Here is a 21541-nt window from a genome sequence, read left to right as displayed (position 1 = left end):
TATTGTCTTCCACGCCCGTACGTATTAGAGTTATGAATGCAGGTACAACAGGAACCCACTGAAAATCATTGGTTGCATTTATTTTAATGTGTTTTGATGCCAGCTCACACATTATTGTGAACTTCATACCAATATAATAATATCGCTGGGTCAGTCTCATAATTGGCAATCATGATTTCCACATAGCTCATCTTTACCAAGAGATCTATATATTTACCTTTTCCTGTTGGACTGGACACTATGCACAACAGTCATTCAAGTGCTGCTTGGTATGGGTAGGAGACTGCAACTGCTTCCAATTTGTCCAATACTGAATGAAAATCATCCATAGGTACAGCAAATAGGTTACGTCGGTGCATTCATAGATATGACCGTGAATGCAACTCAGAAACATGTATAAGAAATGCGTGAATGATAGAGTTTGAATGGTCTGCGTACGCAGAAATGTTTCTACTAGAAGAGAAAGACGAAGGATCATTAGGTGAAACATATAATAGTTGTTTTTTTGCCTGGGATGTCGAATTTCCCTTCCACAGTTACAGGAAAATATTCTCCCTGGTGGATACCCATAATGTATCCACGTCTTTTCTGATATCATACTCCGGATGCACATTTCAAACAACAAGAAACAGATATGTAGATTCAAGGAATTCAGTCAAATATAGGTGTTACCTCTTTCCTTTCATCCGCTGTTCTTTTTTCAGTAATTATAATTTTGCAGTGCAACTAACTCTGGCTGTCCAGTTGTCACCATCCCGTGAGTAAATCTCCCAAGCTGTCATAACAGTATCTAATCATACTCAGTTCTCTGTCAGGGCGCCACTAACCATCAGCCGCCCACAGCATTCTCTGAGCTGTCGTAAATTTTTTGTTACTCAAAAATAATATAGAGGAAATCACTGTGAACCAAATAAAACCGATTGGAAGATTTAAAACCGAACAGAAGGTGACGTCCTAACAGTTTCTAAACATCAAAATTCATTTGCAAGAGAAAATATGTTACATACAAACTTCAAAGTATCATGAAAAGACAAGAACTCCTTTACCACGACATGAGTGAGTGCTTCAAGTATATGTCAATGTCAAACCAAAACTAACTTCCCGAAAAGCTCTGACATCTGTGTGAAAATTCATTTTGTAAAGCTTTCTGATACACTGTGGGAATGTACACTTATTGGAATTCTTTTTGACATTCCATTTTTCAATGTGGTTTCTGTGAATGAAATTCCGTGGCATATCTGCTGCTATAAGACTGAGGTAGGGAGTATTGTGTTGCTAGGAAAGAAGCAGCAACGTCAGGACGGCCTGGTCAGGAGAGCACAGCGCCTTCGAACTTGGACTACTCACTGGATGTCTTCTGAGTAAAGGCTTAATCAGTGATATTTCAACCCTTCTAAACTTCGGTAAGTCGATTGTTGTTAACGTAAAGAGGAACAGCAAAAGAACAATCACCGCTAAATCAGGACTGGGTACTTCATGTACTGACAGACAAGAACAATCTAGCATTGCTGGAGGAGGTTGTACAGAATCGTATGAAATCAGCAGGAGGAATCGTTCGTGAGTTACCCTACTGGCCATTAAAATTGCTACACCACAAAGATGACGTGCTACAGACGCGAAATTTAACCGACAGGAAGAAGATGCTGTGATATGCAAATGATTAGCTTTTCAGAGCAATACAACAACCATCTGCACGAACAGTTCGACGACGTTTGCAGCAGCATGGACTATCAGCTCGGAGACCATGGCTGCGGTTACCCTTGACGCTGCATGACAGACAGGAGCGCCTGCGATGGTGTACTCAACGACGAACCTGGGTGCACGAATGGCAAAACGTCATTTTTTCGGATGAATCCAGGTTGTGTTTATAGCATCATGATGGCCGCATCCGTGTTTGGCGACATCGCGGTGAACGCACATTGGAAGCGTGTATTCGTCATCGCCATACCGGCGTATCACCCGGCGTCATGATATGGAGTGCCATTGGTCACCTCTCGTTCGCATTGACGGCACTTTGAACAGTGGACGTTACATTTCAGATGTGTTACGACCCGTGGCTCTACCCTTCATTCGATCCCTGCGAAACCCTACATTTTAGCAGGATAATGCACGAGCGCATGTTGCAGGTCCTGTATTGGCCTTTCTGGATACAGAAAATGTTCGACTGCTGCCCCGGTCAGCACATTCTCCAGATCTCTCACCAATTGGAAACGTGTGGTCAATGGTGGTCGAGCAGCTGGCTCGTCACAATACGCCAGTCACTATTCTTCATGAACTGTAGTATCGTGTTGAAGCTGCATGGGCAGCTGTACCTGTACACGCCATCCAAGCTCTGTTTGACCCAATGCCCAGGCGTATCAAGGCCGTTATTACGGCCAGAGGTGGTTGCTCTGGGTACTGATTTCTCTGGATCGATGCATCCAAATTGTGTGATAATGTAATCACATGTCAGTTCTAGTACAATATATTTGTCCTATGAATACCCGTTTATCATCTGCATTTCTTCTTAGTGTAGCAACTTTAATGGCCAGTAGTGTACATTGTGCGCAGAGCCTCTGCATAAGGTGTTGAAGAATGGGCAGCAGTGGCCGAGCTGCTGCTCGTATGCTAGGTCTAAATGACAGTAGAAGTGGGGTAAACAGTGATGCCACTGCGCAGTGGATGACAGGGGACGGGTGATGTCGAGTGTTGAACGTCACCTACCATTATTGAGGTACGGAGGAGCAGCTCGTGTTAGGTATTTTTTCTTTTTCGTGGTTAGCCTGTGATAACCTCACTACGCTTAACGAAGCGCTAAATGCGGAAGACTGTTGTGGCGTCACAGCCAGGCAAAACTAATTTTCCCCCGTACCAAGAGAAAATATTACTAAATTACAGCGTCTAGTACGCTTCATTGAAACCACTTTTTTTTGTTGCAACCTCTATGTAATATAGTGAAGTGTGAACTCTGTAACCAGTAGTGAGACAAAAATTACGCAGAGATAACACTGTTAGAATATAATAAAAGGACATGTACTGGTGTGAACAGCTCGCTTGCGATTACATTCGGTGCAAGTGAGACAAATAAATACGGAAGCTTTTCTGATGACTCATGATTATTTCAAAAGTCATTTTGTGTGTACTTACTATTTGCATAATACAATGTTCAGAACATGCAGTTATATATTTGCCCTCGAAGTCTGATTTTTTTTTTTTTTTTTTTTTTGAGCGCACGTATAACAAAATTAAACTTGTTCTCTTTTCACTGTTTCGAAGCTAACTATGGGCGGTAGCTATTTTCCAGTTCAAGCGTAGATGATGCAGTATTATTATCATTCTAGAATTTTAAAAAAGTATTTGAGATTAAACAACAGATTATCAGGCGCCAGTTTTGTTGTAACATCACTGCCAAAGATGAAATTTTATGAAACTGGACACAAATTGTGAAGCTCAATATTCCACAATTTTGTTACGGGTCTTTTTTTTTTTCATGTATCCATCAACGAGAGTAGAAAATCACAGCAAGGATAAAAATTGATAAGCCAAGAGAAGGAAATAATAGAACGCTACAACATCAAGGAAATTACGCGCGATTGTCGAGCGCAGTACATCAGGTGAGGTAGCCGCGGTTCAAGACAAGAATCTTTAGGCTCCGAAATTAAGGATACAAAAGTAGATAAACGTGACCTTTTTTTCTTCTTGCTACGACTTATAAAAAACGCATGAAATGTTTAATTACCAGCACTTGTCTATTAGTGTTACGCGCCAAAAGATGACGGAGTTGGGTTAAGCCAAAAACGCCATGTTCCACTGTCGTTTGAATGTTCTTTTTCCTTTTTTTTTTAAGGTTAACAAAATAAAATATTATTCCTCTTGTGATAGATTTTGTAGTGGGGGTAACTGAGGGTTTTAAATTCAGTTATGTAATCACAATTCATGGAAATGGAGAAAAAGTGGAAAAGACGACCACAATGCGGAAGGTGCGATCGGAAATTATAATCCGAGAAGCAGCAAATTCCTGATGAAGAAGTTGCAAGTACGAGTTCTGCCGTGAGTAACATTGAATTCCCGGCAGAACTCGAAGAAAGTTGAATTACCATGTGTACTGACAGGCCAGTATGCTGAACTGTGCGAAGGTTTAGAGTCAATAGTAAAACAAAATTTTGCCCAACCAGCAGAGGGTACAAATTACTAACCGTAAATGACAGAATATGAAAGAAAATTTTGATCTCCTCCACATGGAAGAAATGGCGAGGATGGACGAAAATGTCGAACGATTTGCGAATGAACAAGCAGTGATAATTAGTACTAGCATCCAACAACGAATGAGTGGAGATTTCGAGCGATTAACTAACGATCAATCTGCTCAACTCAGTAGATTAAATGCAAATCCAGAAAATGTAACAACAGGATTACCTAATATAAAATTAGCGTCCAAAGGATTTCCGGAATCGATAACGCAATTAACATCAGAAGTAAAGGAACTGAAAAATAACTAATGGTAATCACAAAATACCGTGAAACAACTAGCTTTTCAGAGTTGTCACGTGAATTGTGAATTTGTTAGTTGGCTGCACGAAAAAGACGAATAGGTTAGCGTGTGCTTACCCGCTCAATGTAATGAGATTAATGACGAATTTGGTAACCGGCTAAAGTAGAAAAATGATCAGGTTACGAGTCTTTGAAAAACGAACATCGGTAGCACAGCATGGGAGTGCAGATGTTGCAGATAACTGCAAAGACGATTGCGAAGGTGTTAAATCCGAATTACATCAACTTAAGTCTATGCTCACACAGGAACTCTCGAAATGGAAGGAAAATCTGGAGACTCACGTGAGGAAGCTACAGCAGGAGCTGTCCGCTATGCGTAATAATGTGAACGAGACCTCAGGGGCAACAATAGATAATACTGCAGTTTAACACAGACATTCTAAAGTGACAATTTTTACTTTTTTTTTATTCACTGTATCACTAGTTTCGGGCCGAGACGCATTCTGAGATCATCGTAACAAAGTCAAAACTGGTATTTCCGAAGAAGTGAAGACCATGTCAAAAATGTCTGCCTCTGCTTTCACTAAATGCTGTATTGACTGTCTTGAATGCTGTACTAGACCTACCTATGATCGTTTCTTTTTCGATATATTCGCATTTTTCCTGCAGCCACTGCGCCATGTCTTCCCCGCAGTTCCTATTTATTTTTGCTGAATTGCTTATATTGTTGTACTCCCCCCCCCCCTTCTAAAAATTTCTATACTTCCTACTTTCGTTGAACAATTGAAGTATTTCTTCTTTTACTGAAGATTTCTTCGCATCTTTCCTGTACTTATATTTATCCGTCCCACTTTTTTGTTTACTCTTTTCACAGATGTCCATTCATTTTCGACTCAACTGTCTATAGTGATTTCATCATTCCTTAATATCACAGTAGTCCATTTAATAACGCACTGATTCTTGCCGACTATTCTGTTAAACTTCAGCCTACTCTTAATCATAACTAAAACGTAATCTCTATTTCATTTTACCAATTCCCACTCTGACTGAGCCTTCGAATTTCCATTTTCATTTGTATTGCTGCGTGAATCTTCTCTTGTCTCTGGGCCTTTTTCCATGTATACCTTCTCCTAATGGGCCTTTTGAACAGTGTATTCGCTGTTACCATCTGAAATTTAGAGCAAAACTCAGTCTCTCTCTTCTCTTACACCTCCTACCATGCACACATCCTCCTGTAACTGTGTCTTTACTGCATTTCCTTACTACAGCGTTCCAACTACCCATGATTATTATACATCCAGTTCCTTTTACATGCTGAATTACACGTTCACTATCCTTATACTATACGATCTCTTCATCTTCTGATTGTGACATAGGCGTATAAATTAACCATTGTTGTTGGCATCGGTTTCCTGTTGATTCTGATGAGAACAGTCCTGTCCGTTAACTGTTCACAGTAACTCACTGTTTGCCCTACCTTCCAGTTCATGACGATTACTACACCCGTTACAAAATTTTCTGCTTCTGTTGATATTACCAGATATTCATCTGATCAGTAACAAACACGCTATGCCCCAAATCGTACGGGACTTAGTACATTAACCTGCCACGAGTAATGACTGTGATGGGCAAACATCGATTACGCGCACTACGGATGTAGTGGTGTGGACATGTTGAGAATTTGTGTCTCACGGGGAACGTGCAAGGGATAGTCCCTGCAGGGACACTATCCTCTGTGCCCTCGGTGGCTCAGATGGGAGCCAGTACCGTAGCTCAGCGCGTTCACTCAGAGGGTTTAGCTATCCTCTGTAATAAAAAAAAAAAACGAGTAAACGGATCATCGAACAACATAGAACGAAACGAGACTGCAAAAAAAAAAAAAAAAAAAAATGCATAGAGCGTCTGCCATGTAATCAGGAGATCTCGGGTTCGAGTCCCGGTCGGGGCACACATTTTCAACATGTCCCCAATGATGTATAACAACACCTGTTGCGGCTGTCGATTTAATTATCATTTGATCAGTAATCCTTATCTTCTCTTCATTTCATTTTCCCGACTCCCACTGTATTTAGATTGAGCCTTTTCACTTTTGTTTTCAAGTATTGCAGCATCCCTAACACATTTATACTTCTGACATTCCATTCCCCGTTGTCCTTGTGTTATTTAGTTTTTTTCTCATGACCACCTCCCCATCGGTAGTAACCTCCTGTGCGACTGAGTGGGGGACTAATCAGAATTGTTTTGCCAGCGACAGACCATCACAACACTTTTAAAATTACAGGCGCGTAGACTGTGGATACACACTGTGCGCTCCCATGCAGTGGTCTCTTATTGCCGTCCTCATCCTCATGCCGTTAATTATTGCTGAATCTTCCGCCCTTTAGGGGCAATTTCCTTACCCAAGGGCAACAGACTGTCCCCAATACCTGTCCGCTCTTCCGTCCTCTTTGACAATACTGTTGACAAAAGGAGGGTAACCGTTTGTGGCGAAAGTCTTTACTCGCCATTCTTACTGATTGTTATTCATAATTTAAGTAGTGTCTGGTTTTGAACCAAGAAACCAGGGCATTCCTATTACTAGAAAAAAAAACGCTACACTTTGACTTCTAAGTGTGCATTGCACATGCAAGCTACTATAGATCAATTCTTTTATCTTGGCGGTTAGCACATGTCCGCCCAGACGCGGGAGATTGCTGCGTAGCCAGTTGTACGCGCCAAGAGAAGCAGCGCCTATTTGGCCCAAAAATTTGATTTTTACACATCTTCTTGACTGATACCTTCCCCCATAAATGACTTAATTTTGTTTCGATGTTTAACGCAGTTATTGTGCAGCATTAGATGTAGTAAACCATTGCACGAAATTTTGAAGAGTTTGCAGAGGTAAAAGTCCATTGCGTATACTTTCCATATGGTCGATTTTAGTTGCCACTAGAAATTTCAAAAAATTACATTCAAACGAATAAAATTCATGAAGTAAGACACTTCGATATTGTTTTTAAATAAAGAAAATGTTATGCACCAAACAAGGTTTGAACTCAGAACCTTTCAGTTAGTAGCCATACACTTTAACCATTACGCTTATTGCAGCGCGTCATTCAGTAGATCTCCCCGAGGACTTTAAAATATCACGCAAAACACCGACAAACACTGTTGGCATGACTACGAATTACTCACGTTTCGTCGAAGTACAATAGGAAATAAACAATTACCCCTGTTCTTTATTGCGAAAAAGCGGTTAGTGAGAATGATACAAACACCTTTCCTTGCTATCGCCTGAATTAAAGGGCTTATTGCTTATTTAGTTCAATTAATTAATAGAATATGAAGCAATTGGTATAAAGAATACTTTTTCCAAACTTTCTATAAAAGAAAGTTTGCTATCAAGACATTGCTTTTGTTCAATTACTTTATTTATGTCTGAACGTTTCTAAAACTGAAGACACTCGTCCGTGCTCTGCACTGCAGTCAAGCTCTGGCAACGTCGTTCTCTGTTCATTGGCTGACTGTGTTTTGTGATGTCAGATGCGCAGAACGAACCTAAACTCGGCCGCCGTCGTAAATGACGCGCACTTTAGGTGCTAATGATTTGCCCTGTGCAGAATGCTTTATCTCCTTGCATTCTGCTTCGTTAGATTTTTTGGACATTACATACTGCTACAGTATACATTAAATACGCATATCCAAGTACTTATAACTAATGGTTCTCCACCTTCTACAGTCAGTCACGAACTATTAACAGCTTTAAGCTTCATCTTAGACACGTCGTAGTCGTCTAATGAGTATTTTTCAGCGTAGTCCCACCAGCATTTAAACACACCACAGGTCAACCGCAAAAAGTTGATCAGCGGTACATCTTTATTGAAATACGGCCGCGATATTCAGAACATCATGAACAGGAACCTTAAAATCACTCATGCAGCTTACATGACTATTCAGACTGTGGCGACGAATAACACAAAATAACCTTAAGTCACTGCTGTGAAGTAGTAAAGTATATTCTGTGAATATATATATAATCGTGTGCTCAGCCGCCACTTTCGTCATGCTTGGCCTCCCAGACCTCAATCAGTGCGATTGTTGGCTTTGGGGTTACCTGAAGTCGCAAGTGTATCGCGATCGACCGACATCTCTAGCGATGCTGAAAGACAACATCCGACGCCAATGCCTCACCATAACTCCGGACATGCTTTACAGTGCTGTTCACAACATTGTTCCTCGACTACAGCTATTGTCGAGGAACGATGGTGGACATATTGGGCATTTCCTGCAAAGAACATAATCTTTGCTTTGTCTTACTTTGTAATGCTAATTATTACTATTCTGATCAGATTGAGCACCATCTGTCGGACATTTTTTGAACGTTTGTATTTTTTTGGTTCTAATAAAACCCCATGTCATTCCAAGCATGTGTGTCAAACGTTATTCCATGATTTATTCAGTTTTCTAATTTATACTGACTTTTTGATCACCCGGTATATATAACACCCAGAAGAAGTGATCGATGTCAACGTAACTCCGTAATGGCACAAAACATCGGCGGATATGTAAATGGTTCGATTTGAGGGGTGGACCAACTTGTACCAGTTCTACACAAAATACAGCGCAACAAAGGGACCAGTCTGCTTTTTTAAGAGGCTGACTAATACTTTCCCCTGTGAGCTTGTATGCAGTGGACGCGCAGCTACCAGATGACTTTTTGGGGGGAGCGAGGCCATAACGAGACGATGCCGCCCTCGCGTGTTGACAGGGGCGCGCGGGTCGCTGCCCGCCCTCTGCCGCCCCCCGCCGCGCTCGTTAGCCCGCCCCCGCTGAGCTGACCGCCCCCGCGATAACAGCCTGTCCGGCGGTCGCGGCCCCTCCAGCGGTAAGCTGAGCGAGACGGCCGGCCCCCACAGCCACAGCCTGCGCGGCGCCCCCTCGCCAATTGATTCAGCCGAGGACGTGCGGCCGCGACCGCAGCCCAGGTCGCCCCTATGACTGGCCTCCGATTCCCACGCGCGCTGTCGGTTATCTGTCTACGCTTAATCCCCTCCCTCCGATATGCTGCACTGGCGTCTGTCGGAGGGTGACAGTGTCCAATTAAATGTCACTCCCAAAGTTGGGTTTGTCAGTTGGTATCACGTTTCAGACACCAGTGTAGTGAAATCTTCCAAAAACCCTTCTGGTGAAAGATCCAGACACATCCTGCATCTTAATTTTATTTTTTCTCAAAGAAAAAAGTTGGTGAATAGTTACAGTAGAATTTTTCAACATAATACAAACATATTAGAACAAATAAGTCCACGGTAACAAAAATTAAGTTAAAATTGACCAGGTTTCGACGCTACTATGAGCGTCGTCTTCAGAACTAGACTAACTGTTCTAAAACATATTAGGAATATAATACATTAATAAAATTAACGTTTATACTGACTGGAAAACATGCAGTACTTTCAAGTCACATAAAAAAGATCTAAGCCAGAAAGGCGACGTCATGAATAGTTGTGAGATGGCGAGCCGCTAAGGGCTGCTCGTACTGTGCAACCCTTGTTGCATTTATATATCAACATTTGATAGCATGACGAAAGCATCGGTCTTACAAAGCCGTATTTTCGGCAGTTTTTCATTGGTTGTGAATCTGTCACTGCAAAAAATGTCTCATGTAGACTTCACGGCATTCGTGATGCGAATGTTGGCTGCACGGAAAGCATTATTCAACATGGTGGCTTTGCTGTCAGGGTTCCTCCGAGCCATCATCCGTAGATAGCGGTCATTTACTGCAGTAGTAGCCCTTGGCCGGTCAGAGCGAGGCGGTCGTTGACTTTCCTGTTTCTCTGTATCTCCTCCATGTCCGCTTTCGGTCACTCCGAAACATTTGGACACTTCCCTTGTTATGAGCCCTTTCTGGCACAAAGTAACGATGCGGACGCGATCAAACCGCGGTACTGACTGTATAGGCATTGTTGAACTGCAGACAACACGAGCCGTGGAATGACTGGAACTAATCGGCTGTCGGACCCCTCCGTCTAATAGGCCCTTCTCATGCATGGTTGTTTACATCTTTGGGCAGGTTTAGTGACATCTCTGCTAGTTTAAGGGACTGTGTCTGTGATACAACATCCACAGCCAACGTCTATCTTCAGGATTCTGGGGAGCGGAGTGATGAAAAATTTTGTTGATGTGTGTAATTTGTGTGAAGTACCTGTTTCTTCTCCTTCCTCGTTCTGACAAACAGTGTTGTTATCACTAATTCTGTATCTATTCCTGCCATTGCCAAAGCTTATTGTTCGGTATCCTCTTACTTTTTTTTTTTGGGGGGGGGGGTTACCAGTCTTCTGACTGTTTTCATTCGAACCGCTAGGAATTCTTCTTCATCTCAGAGTAGCACTTGCAACTCAATTATTTGCTGGATGTATTCCAATCTCTGTCTTTCTGTACAGTTTTTGCCCTCTACAGCTCCCTCTCGTATCATGAAAGTCATTCCCTGATGTCTTATCAGATGTCGTATCATCCTACCCCTTCTCCTTGTCTGTGTTTTTTACATATTCTTTTCCTCCCTCATTCTGTGCAGATGTTCCTTATTCCTTACCTTATCAGTCCACCTAATTTTTAACATTTATCTGTAGCAACACATCTGAAATGCTTAGATTCTCTTCTGTTCCGTTTTATTCACAATCCATGTTTCACTAATATACAATCTTGTACTCCAGACGCATATTCTCAGAAATTTGTTCCTCAAATTAATGCCTATATTTGGTACTAGGAGACATCTCATGGCCAGGAATGCCCTTTCGGCCAGTGCTACTCTGCTTTTGATGTCCTCCTTCCTCCGTGCGTGATTGGTTATTTTACTGTCTAGGTAACAGAATTCCTTAACTTCATCTATTTCGTGACCATCACTCCTAATGTTAAGCTTCTCGCGTTTGTCATTTGAGCTACTTCTCATTACTTATTGTCTTTCTTCGATTTACTCTCAATCCATGTTCTGTACTCATTAGATTGTTCATTCCGTTCTGCAGATCATGTAATTCTTCTTCACTTTCACTCAGAATAGCAATGTCATCAGCGATTAGTATCATTGATATCTTCTCACCTTGAATTTTAATTCAACTCCTGAACCTTTCTTTTATTTCCATCATTGCTTCTTCGATGCATAGACTGAACAGTATGGGTGAAACACTGCATCCCTATCTTACACCCTTTTTAATCCGAGCACTTCGTTCTTGGTCGTTCACTGTTATTATTCCCTCTTGGGTCTTGTGTTTATTGTATTTTACCCGTCTCTCCCTATAGCTCACACCTACTTTTCTCGGAATTACGATTTTCTTGCACCATTTACATTGTCCAACATTCTATTCAAGGCGACAAACACTATGAACGTTCTAGATTTTTCTTTAGTATTGCTTCGGCCTGCCGAAGTGGCCGGGCGGTTCTAGGCACTACAGTCTGGAACTGCGCGACCGCTACGGTCGCAGGTTCGCATCCTGCCGTGGCCATGGATGTGTGAGATCTCCTTAGGTTAGTTATGTTTAAGCAGTTCTAAGTTCTGGGGGACTGATGACCTGCCACGAGGGATTAGCCGAGCGGTCTGAGGCGCTGCAGTCATGGACTGTGCGGCTGGTCCCGGCGGAGGTTCGAGTCCTCCCTCGGGCATGGGTGTGTGTGTTAGTCCTTAGGATAATTTAGGTTAAGTAGTGTGTAAGCTTAGGGACTGATGACCTTAGCAGTTAAGTCCCGTAAGATTTCACACACATTTGAACATTTTCTTTGAACTGATGACCTCAGAAGTTAAGTCACATAGTGCTCAGAGCCATTTGAACCTTCTTTTTTAGTCTTGCTTCCACTATTAACCGCAACGTCATAATTGCCTCTCTGGGGCTTTCACCTTTTCTAAAGCCAAACTGATTGTCATCTAGCACATCCTTAGTTTTCAGCTGTTCTGTATATTATTCTTGTTAGCAACTTGGATGCATGAGCTGTTAAGCCGATTGTGCGACAATTCTCGCACTTTTCAGCTGTTGCAGTCTTAGGAATTGTGTGGATGAAATTTTTCCGAAATTCTGATGTTATGTTGCCAGACACATACGTTCTATACACCAACGTGAATAGTCGTTTTGTTGCAACTTCCCCCAAAGACTTTAGAAACTCCAATGGAATGTCATCTTAAGTCCTCCAAAGCTCTGTTAAATTCTGATTCTAATACTGGAACCCACATCTCTTCTAAATCGTCTCCTGTTTCTTCTTCTGTCACATCAGACAAATCTTCCCCATCATACAGGTCATCAATTTATCCTTTCTACCTCTCCGCTCTCTCCTTTGCATTTAACAGCGGAATTCCCGATATACTCTTAATGATAACACCCATGCTTCTAATATCATCAAAAGTTATTTCGACTTTCCTATATGCTGACAATCACTTCTTTTTGGATTTCTTCACATTTACCATGTAGCTATATCTTCTTTGCTTCCCCGCACTTCCTATATATCTCATTCCTCAGTGACTTGTATTTCTGTATTCCTGAATTTCCCTGAACATTTTTGTACTTCCTTCTTTCATCGATCAACTGAAGTATTTCTTCTGTTACCCATGGTTTCTTCGCACTTATCTTTTTTGTTCCCATGTTTTTCTTTCCAACTTCTGTGTTGGCCCTTTTTAGAGATGTCCATTCTTCTTCAACTGTACTGCCTATTGAGCTATTCCTTATTGCAGCATCTAGAGCAGGGCTTAACAACTGGCCGGTTTTGAGCGCGAGTACTCGTGTCTCCTCAGGCACGTGCTCGCGAGCAGGTGCAAGGTCGCGGAGTAGGGTGGGAGGGGAGGGAGGGGAAATGCGCGCGCACGTATGAATAGGACCGCAGCGTGCCTATTGAATTCGCGCCGACTGTGTATCGTTAAAAGTACTACGATCAGCTCTAACAGTCACATTGCTGGTTAAGAATCATGTCACGTTGCCGTTGGGTAATCCCAACCATGCTTTCGCAGTTCAACCCCCATTGGGAGAAATTGTATCTGTTTACAGAAAAAGATGGTGTTGCAAAATGTTTAGTATGTCACAAAACGCTGAACTCTTTTAGGAAATTTAATTTGCAGCGACATTATGTCGTACCACGCGAAAGACTACGGAAGTGGAAAATGTGATGGACCAGATCGTGCACAGGAAGTTATTAAACTTAAAAGGAAGCTATCCGAAGAAGATCTGGATGACGAAGAAAAATCAACTGAGGCAGCTCTCAGAGTGAGCTACAAAATTGCTTTGTTTTTAGCAAAATCCCTGCGCCCCTTCACTGATGGCGATTTAATAAAAGATGTTTGGTAGTTGCAGCGGAACATTTGTGTCCATCTCAAGTTGAACAGTTTCGGATTGTGCCATTATCTGACATGACCATTATGCGTCGCATACAGGACATGGCAGACGACGTCCAGAGCCAGCTTGCAAATATCTATAAAGATTTTATGGCGTATTCTCTAGCTCTGGACGAAAGTGTTGATATCACCGGAACAGCGCAGCTTTCCATATTTATTAGAGGTGTTAATAGAGGTCTTCAGGTGAGGAAGGAGCTCCTCGATGTAGTAACCATGTAGAACACTACAACCGGAGGTGATATTTTAAGTAGTTTTGAAGAAAGTGTTGAAAATATAGGATTGTCGTGGAATTCTTTAGTTTCAGTGTCTACAGACGGTGCACCAGCGATGACAGGGAAAAAATTAAGTTTCGTTGCGCTGTTGAAGGAGAAAATGCAAAAACTGACCGTGCCGAATGAAATAAGGGACGTTCACTGTGTGATCCACCAGGAAAACTTATGTGCAAAGAGTATCACTCTAAAAAATGTGATGTGTGTTGTTTTTCGTACAACCAACTATATAAGGAAGCATGGGCTACAACACAGACAATTTGAAAGCTTTCTTGAGGATGTAGAAAGTCAGTATGGTAGCCTGCCTAATTACAGCGAGGTCCGCTGGCTTAGTCGTGGCGAATTATTAAATCGAATTTTTGCCTATTAGATGAGATAAATATGTTCATGGAAATAAATAACATGTGTGTTCCTGAATTGAAAGAGCCTTCATGGAAATGTGATCTCGCGTTCTTAGCAGATTTAACTAGCCATCTGAATGCTTTGAACATGTCACTACAAGGTAAAGATCTGCTAATTACTCATTTCATAGATCGAATACGAGCTTTTAAAATGAAATTGACACTTTGGGTGAGTCAGCTGTAAACAGGATATCTAGCTCATTTTCCTAAATTATCATCCATGCAGGATGTTCACAAAGACTGTGAACGTTATTCACATAGTTTAGTTGCCCTTAAGGAAGAATTTGATCAACGCTTTCAAGGTCTAACAGCACTAGACAGTGATTCTGATCTGTTCTCCTCTCCACATTCAGCGAATATTGAAGAGATTCGTCCTGAGCTGCAACTAGAAATAATTGACCTGCAGTGTGACAGAGAATACAGAGACAAATTTCATAACAAGAAAAACATTTTGGAATTTTACAGACACTTCCTTCAGGATAGATTTCCTCATTTGCACAAACTGGCAGCTACAATAATATCAATGTTCGGTTCCATGTGTGCTTGTGAATAACTGTTCTCTGCAATGTAACAAGACGCGCCTGAGGAATGCATTGTCTGATCGAAATTTAAACTGCACGCTGCACCTACGATGCACAAGAACAATTACTCCGAACATAGACGCAATTGTAAAGGGCAAAAAGTACAAGATAACAGAGAATCACACACTTCAGTGACACCTTTCATTGTGTAACAATTCACAAATTAATACGAATGTAGAGGCATACACTAAGCTAATAAAATTATGTGGCACGTGTACATTCTCCTTTATTTGTTTCATTTGTCACAGTAATAATTCGTGAGAGATATCCCTGCAGATGGCCGCGGATTTACATTGACTGGCGGCAGCTGTTGTGTGCCCCACGTGACTCTCCAAACTCTCCGCTCTGGTCCGGCAATGGGGGTAGCGTGCTCGCGCTGCTCCGTGCTCGCGCCTTGCTGCAAACAGCTTGCTCCGCGACCACGTATGTTGTGAAGCCCTGATCTAGAGCCTTAGAGAGCTTCAAGCGTATCTCGTTTTTCCTTAGTACTTCTGTATCCCACTCCTTTGTGTATTGATTCTTCCTGACCAATCTCTTGAACTTCAGCCTACTCTTCATCACTACTCCATTGTGATCTGAGTCTATATCTGCTCCAGGATAAACCTTACAATCCAGTATCCGATTTCGGAATCTCTGTCTGACCATGATATAATCTAACTGAAATCCTCTCGTATCACCGGCCTTTTCCAAGTGTACCTCTGCCACTTGTGGTTCTTGAACAGAGTATTCGCTATTACTAGCTGAAATTTATTACAGAACTCAGTCCTCCTCTTCTCTCATTCCTTGTCACAAGCCCATATTCTCCACTAACCTTTTCTTCTGTTCCTTCCCCTACTACTGCATACCAATCCCCTCATGACTGTTACGCTTTCATCTCCATTTACTTACTGTATTACCCTTTCAGTGTCCCGGTTTGCCAAGGTGTGACGGTGGTAGTTGTATATTTCGCCCATAAATCTTTTCACAGACGCGCGAATCTCTACTAACCTTCATTAGTCGTCATTTATACGTTCCCTTTTGAACCGAGAATGCCACAGCCTCTGCTTCGTCAGCACCCACCTAATCTTGCGATTAAACCGTGGTGGGTCTTTTCCAGCCCTAAGCCGCTTACTTGGCACATAACTCACCAATCTTTTTAAAATTTGCCCCTAATTCCTCTACATGCGTCTTACTGGAACTAAGTGATTCCAATTCACTGTCTAAGTGAAATGTTAATAACTGCTTATCTGCTCGGTCTAGCAGAAAAACTCTCCTAGCCTTCTTGGCTGTTTTATTAACTTTCGTAATCGTAGTTGCTTTAATGACATCACGATCGCTATTACCGTTTCTATACTGACATTGTCGATAAGATCCATCGTGTTTGTAGCAACAGGGTCTAAGGTATTCCCATTGCGCTTGGGCTGCCGAGCTAGCTATTCAAGACAATTTTCAGAAAACGTGTTCAGAAATATTTCGTGTGACTGTCTGTCTGTACACCCGCAATGAATTCGTAGCCATACCAGTCTATAGTTGGTCTATAATCAAGCCAGTATTGCATGACCAGGGTATTTACACGCTATTCACCGTGGACTTTCTTTGAATGACTCTAGAACTGTCACAGCTGAATCGGGTGGCCCGTAAAAACATCCAACAATTAACTTGGTTTAACCTATACCAGTTATAAGCGACCAAATGATTTCACTGTCACACTCAACTTCGACCTCAATAGAGACAATATTTTTGTCGACTGCAATGAGCACTTCCGAACCTATGGTCTCTAATCTATCTCTCCGAGACGGCCGTGGTGGCCGAGAGGTTCTTGGCGCTACAGTCTGGACCCGCTCAACTGATACGGTCGCAGGTTTGAATCCTGCCTCGGGCATGGATGTGTGTGATGTCCTTCGATTAGTTAGGTTTAAATAGTTCTAAGTTCTAGGGGACTGCTGACCTCAGAAGTTAAGTCCCATAGTGCTCAGAGCCATTTGAACCATTTTGTCTTTCCGATATACGTTCCATGAAGCGCTGAATATCTCTGAGTTTCCCACTTCGGGTTTCAGCCAGCTGGATTTTCACTGGACGTAATGTTTATTATTCTCGCCGAGTAATGTTCAAACTTAAATACATAAGAAAAAACAGGCGCTCATATTTTATAAGATTCACCTCATTCTTAATTAACGTAGTGATGGGCATATTACCTTCCATTAACTTCCCTAATCCTCCTCACACCTTTTATAAAGCGTGGCCAAATCTTACTTGGGAAGTAGTTCTGTAATATAGTAGTGCCAACCTTACTCCTGGGTAGGGGATCAGAGAGACAGCACAGGTAGGTCAAACTCAAAGATGTTCCAGTGTCACAAGATTTGGGGTGGAGAGGTTGGTCACGGCCAGGTGGTTCGAGCATCCCCTCCACCAGACCTCCGGGTGCCCGCGATATTTTGCGGGTGTTACAGAAGACGGGTAAGTGAGCAGACGTGCCCTCAGTGCGCCTGTCTCGATGTTCACGCGTGGAAGAGAGGTATTTGAACAATTGCACTAATTCTTTTATTTACAGCTTCGGATTGTGTAAGGAAATGAATGTTCTCGTTTAATTTCGGAAATTTGGTCCACAGTTTGCCCGTTATCCTCCTCACATAGTGGATGTCCCATGTAAAATATTGGGAGACTTTGGTGGTATACATCTGGCCAACGCAAGTCCGTCTTGCCCGTAGAAATGTGCGTGCAGATTAGTATATAATATACCCGAGCTATAAGTTATAAATTTTTAATATCTGTAAACTGGAACAATTTCTGCAATCGCTGTAAAGTCGAGTGATAATTGATGAAAGTTTCTCGGGTCTCCAGCCGGGTGGTAGCGTTGATATCTCGCGACGTTTTGGGAAGTGTCATGCTACACATCTTCTGACTTCGCCAGAAGATGGGTAGTATGACACTTCCCGAAACGTCGCGAGATATCAACGCTTCCACCCGGCTGGAGATCCGAGAAACCTTCATCAATAGTTTACGCCGGGAAAGCCTACAGTCACATATCGAGTGATAATGTTTAAAACAAATAGGTAATCAGTTGTCATCAATCTTTTACATACCCTAAAAATCACAAAGGAGTCAAGTTAAAGGAATTAATTTAAAATAAAAGATATAGAATGCAGGGACCCACATATCAGAGAGTGAGCCCTCGAGCCCCTTGCCTACTATCGTACAGAAAGGGCACGCTCTCTAGGTAGCGCTCTCTAGCTCCCCTCCCCAGTTATCCGCTGTGCAATTTTTATTCAGGGCTTGACGGCATCAACTTTCATCTGGCGTCCTTAGGCAAGGAGGTTTGACGGTAACCTTTCACGATGTCGCACATGTCCCACACGTTTCCATTATTGTGCTATAAATGAGAGCTGGGGAGAATGCAGAGAGTAGATGAATTGGATTGTAAAAGGATCAATATCAAATACTTTTCTCTGTTTTTCGATTTTTCATTGTATACGCTTTACCATTCGCAAATAGCAAAGCTAGTTGTGAGGCTCCGTTCAAGCTATAAACAGTAAGCTCGTTCTGCATATCTACATATATACTCCGCTAGCCGCCATGCGGTGTGTGGCGGAGGGCACAATTCGCACCAAAGTCATATTTTCCCCCTCTGTCGCACTCGTGGACCGCTAGACGGAGGAACGACTCTCTGAACGCCTCAGTACGATCTCTAATTTCCCTTGTCTTTGAATGGTGATAATTGCACGATTTGAAAGTTGGTGGTAATAATATGCTCTACATTCTTGGCGAAGATCGCATTTCGGAATTTAGTGAGCAGTCCCTTCCGTTTAGCGCGTCGTCTATCTGCAGGTGTGTCCCACTTCAAACTATCTATGAGATTTGTAACGCTCTCGCGGCGGCTTAAGGTACCAGTCACGAATCTTGCCGCTCTTCTTTTGACCTCCTCAATCTTTTGAATCAGACCCAACTGGTAAGGGTCCCATACAGACGAACAATAAAACTGGACGAACGTATTGTAAGCAATTTACTTTGCTGAAGGACTGCATCGCTTCAGGAGTATCTAGATCCTGTTGTATATCATGCACTACGAGGGCCAGCTGTGTCTCGCATGACCGCTGTTTCCTTAAACCTTGCTGGTTTCTGCAGATGAGCTTCTCAGAGTCTAGAAAGGTCATTATGTCTGAACACAACATATGTTCCATGATTCTACAACAAATCGACGTCAGTGAAATTGGCCGGTAATTATGTGCATCCGATTTTCTCCACTTTTTATAGATTGCTATGACCTGGGCCTTCTTCCAGTCCTGTGGAACTTTCCGTTGTTCCAATGATCTCTGATAGATGATGGATAAGAATGAAGCTATACTTGTAGCATAGTCAACATATAATCTTACGGGGATACCGTCCGGACCAGATGCCTTTCTGGCGTCTAAGGATCTTAACTGCTTTACAATCCCAGATACACTAAACACTATGTCAGCTATCGTTGCGTTTATTCGATAAGTGAAAGGGGGAATGGTGCTGCAGTTCTCTACCGTAAACGAGTTTTTGAAAGTCTGGTTTAGAATTTCGGCCTTCTGTTTATCATCATCCGTTACATTACCCGTACTGTCAACAAGGAAGGTACTGAATTCCAGAATGAGATTTTCACTCTGCAGCGGAGTGTGCGCTGATATGAAACTTCCTGGCAGATTAAAACTGTGTGCCCGACCGAGACTCGAACTCGGGACCTTTGCCTTTCGCGGGCAAGTGCTCTACCAACTGAGCTACCGAAGCACGACTCACGGCCGGTACTCACAGCTTTACTTCTGCCAGTACCTCGTCTCCTACCTTCCAAACTTTACAGAAGCTCTCCTGCGAACCTTGCAGAACTAGCACTCCTGAAAGAAAGGATATTGCGGAGACATGGCTTAGCCACAGCCTGGGGGATGTTTCCAGAATGAGATTTTCACTCTGCAGCGGAGTGTGCGCTGATATGAAACTTCCTGGCAGATTAAAACTGTGTGCCCGACCGAGACTCGAACTCGGGACCTTTGCCTTCCGCGGGCAAGTGCTCTACCAACTGAGCTACCGAAGCACGACTCACGCCCGGTACTCACAGCTTTACTTCTGCCAGTACCTCGTCTCCTACCTTCCAAACTTTACAGAAGCTCTCCTGCGAACCTTGCAGAACTAGCACTCCTGAAAGAAAGGATATTGCGGAGACATGGCTTAGCCACAGCCTGGGGGATGTTTCCAGAATGAGATTTTCACTCTGCAGCGGAGTGTGCGCTGATATGAAACTTCCTGGCAGATTAAAACTGTGTGCTCGACCGAGACTCGAACTCGGGACCTTTGCCTTTCGCGGGCAAGGCAAAGGTCCCGAGTTCGAGTCTCGGTCGGGCACACAGTTTTAATCTGCCAGGAAGTTTCAGGTACTGAATTATTTGTAGAGTTCATAGATTTTACGTACGAGCAAAATTTTTCTGGGTTATTTTTAGAATCTGCAGATAAAATATTGCTTTCAAATTCGTTAAAACAATCTCTCATTGACCTTTTGACAGCTGCTTTCATTTTGCATTATTTCTGTTTGTCAGAGAGGCAGTGACTACGTTTAAAAGGACTGTGCCAAATTCTGTGCTTTCTCAGCAACTTCCTAATATGTTTGTTGTACCAAGGTGGATCCTTTCCCTCCCCTATATTTTTGCTAGGCACATACTTTCCAGCACATTGTGGACAATACCTTTAAATTTTGACCAAAGTTGCTCAATATCTTCGTGTCCCGTGGTGAATGCTTCGATCTGACTATGAAGATATTCATTAATGACACTTTCATTTGCTTTCACAAACATGGAAACTCTACGCTGTTTCTTTCTTTTCTCCTTTTTTTGCGACTTCCTTGTACATAGAAGACACAACGACGTTATGGTCGCTAATACCTTCTTCTAGATTAACTTCCTCAAAAAGATCAGGTCCGTTTGTCGCCAAGATATCTAATATGTTCCCATTTCAAGTTGGTTTTCTAACCAATTGCGCAAGGTTGTATGTTGAGAGCGTTCTTTGCTTCTGCCCCCTGTGATAAACGTGTATTTTTCCCAGTCAATGGATGCTAGATTAAAGTCTGCACCTATAACTACTGGATGCTGGTGGTCTATAAAAACATCCTAATACAATGGCCAACCCTTGTCTGATTGACAGCTTTATCCAGACTATTTCACAGTCCGACCCAGTATCGATCTCAACTGCGTTTAACCAGCTTTTTACTGCAATGAACAAACAACATCCCATAGCATCAGTCCTATCCTTCGTGAACATTGTCCAATCCGAGTTCAAAATTTCGCTGCTGTGTATGTCTGGTTTCAACCAACTTTCGATGCCTGATACAATATTGGCATTGCTACTGTTTATTTCGGAGTGTAACTCGGGGATATTCCTACAGACACTTCGACAATTTACTAACATGAGATTTAGCATATTTAAATCCTTTGGAATGACCTGTTTTACAGTTGGCACACCCACATCAGTGTCATGAACTGGTAATTT

General features: G+C 42.4%; 1 non-coding gene across 1 annotated transcript; it reads right to left on the bottom strand.

The window, feature by feature from the left end:
• Positions 1–20022: 20022 nt before the first annotated feature.
• Trnap-cgg (transfer RNA proline (anticodon CGG)) lies at positions 20023–20097 on the bottom strand. Its single transcript has one exon. It is a non-coding gene; the product is annotated as a tRNA-Pro (tRNA).
• Between the last annotated feature and the right edge of the window lie 1444 nt (positions 20098–21541).

The sequence above is a fragment of the Schistocerca cancellata genome, chromosome 5, assembly GCF_023864275.1.
Source record: "Schistocerca cancellata isolate TAMUIC-IGC-003103 chromosome 5, iqSchCanc2.1, whole genome shotgun sequence".
Classification (NCBI taxonomy): domain Eukaryota; kingdom Metazoa; phylum Arthropoda; class Insecta; order Orthoptera; family Acrididae; genus Schistocerca; species Schistocerca cancellata.
Note: the sequence above shows the minus strand (reverse complement) of the source record. Positions and strands in the feature narration are given on the sequence as shown.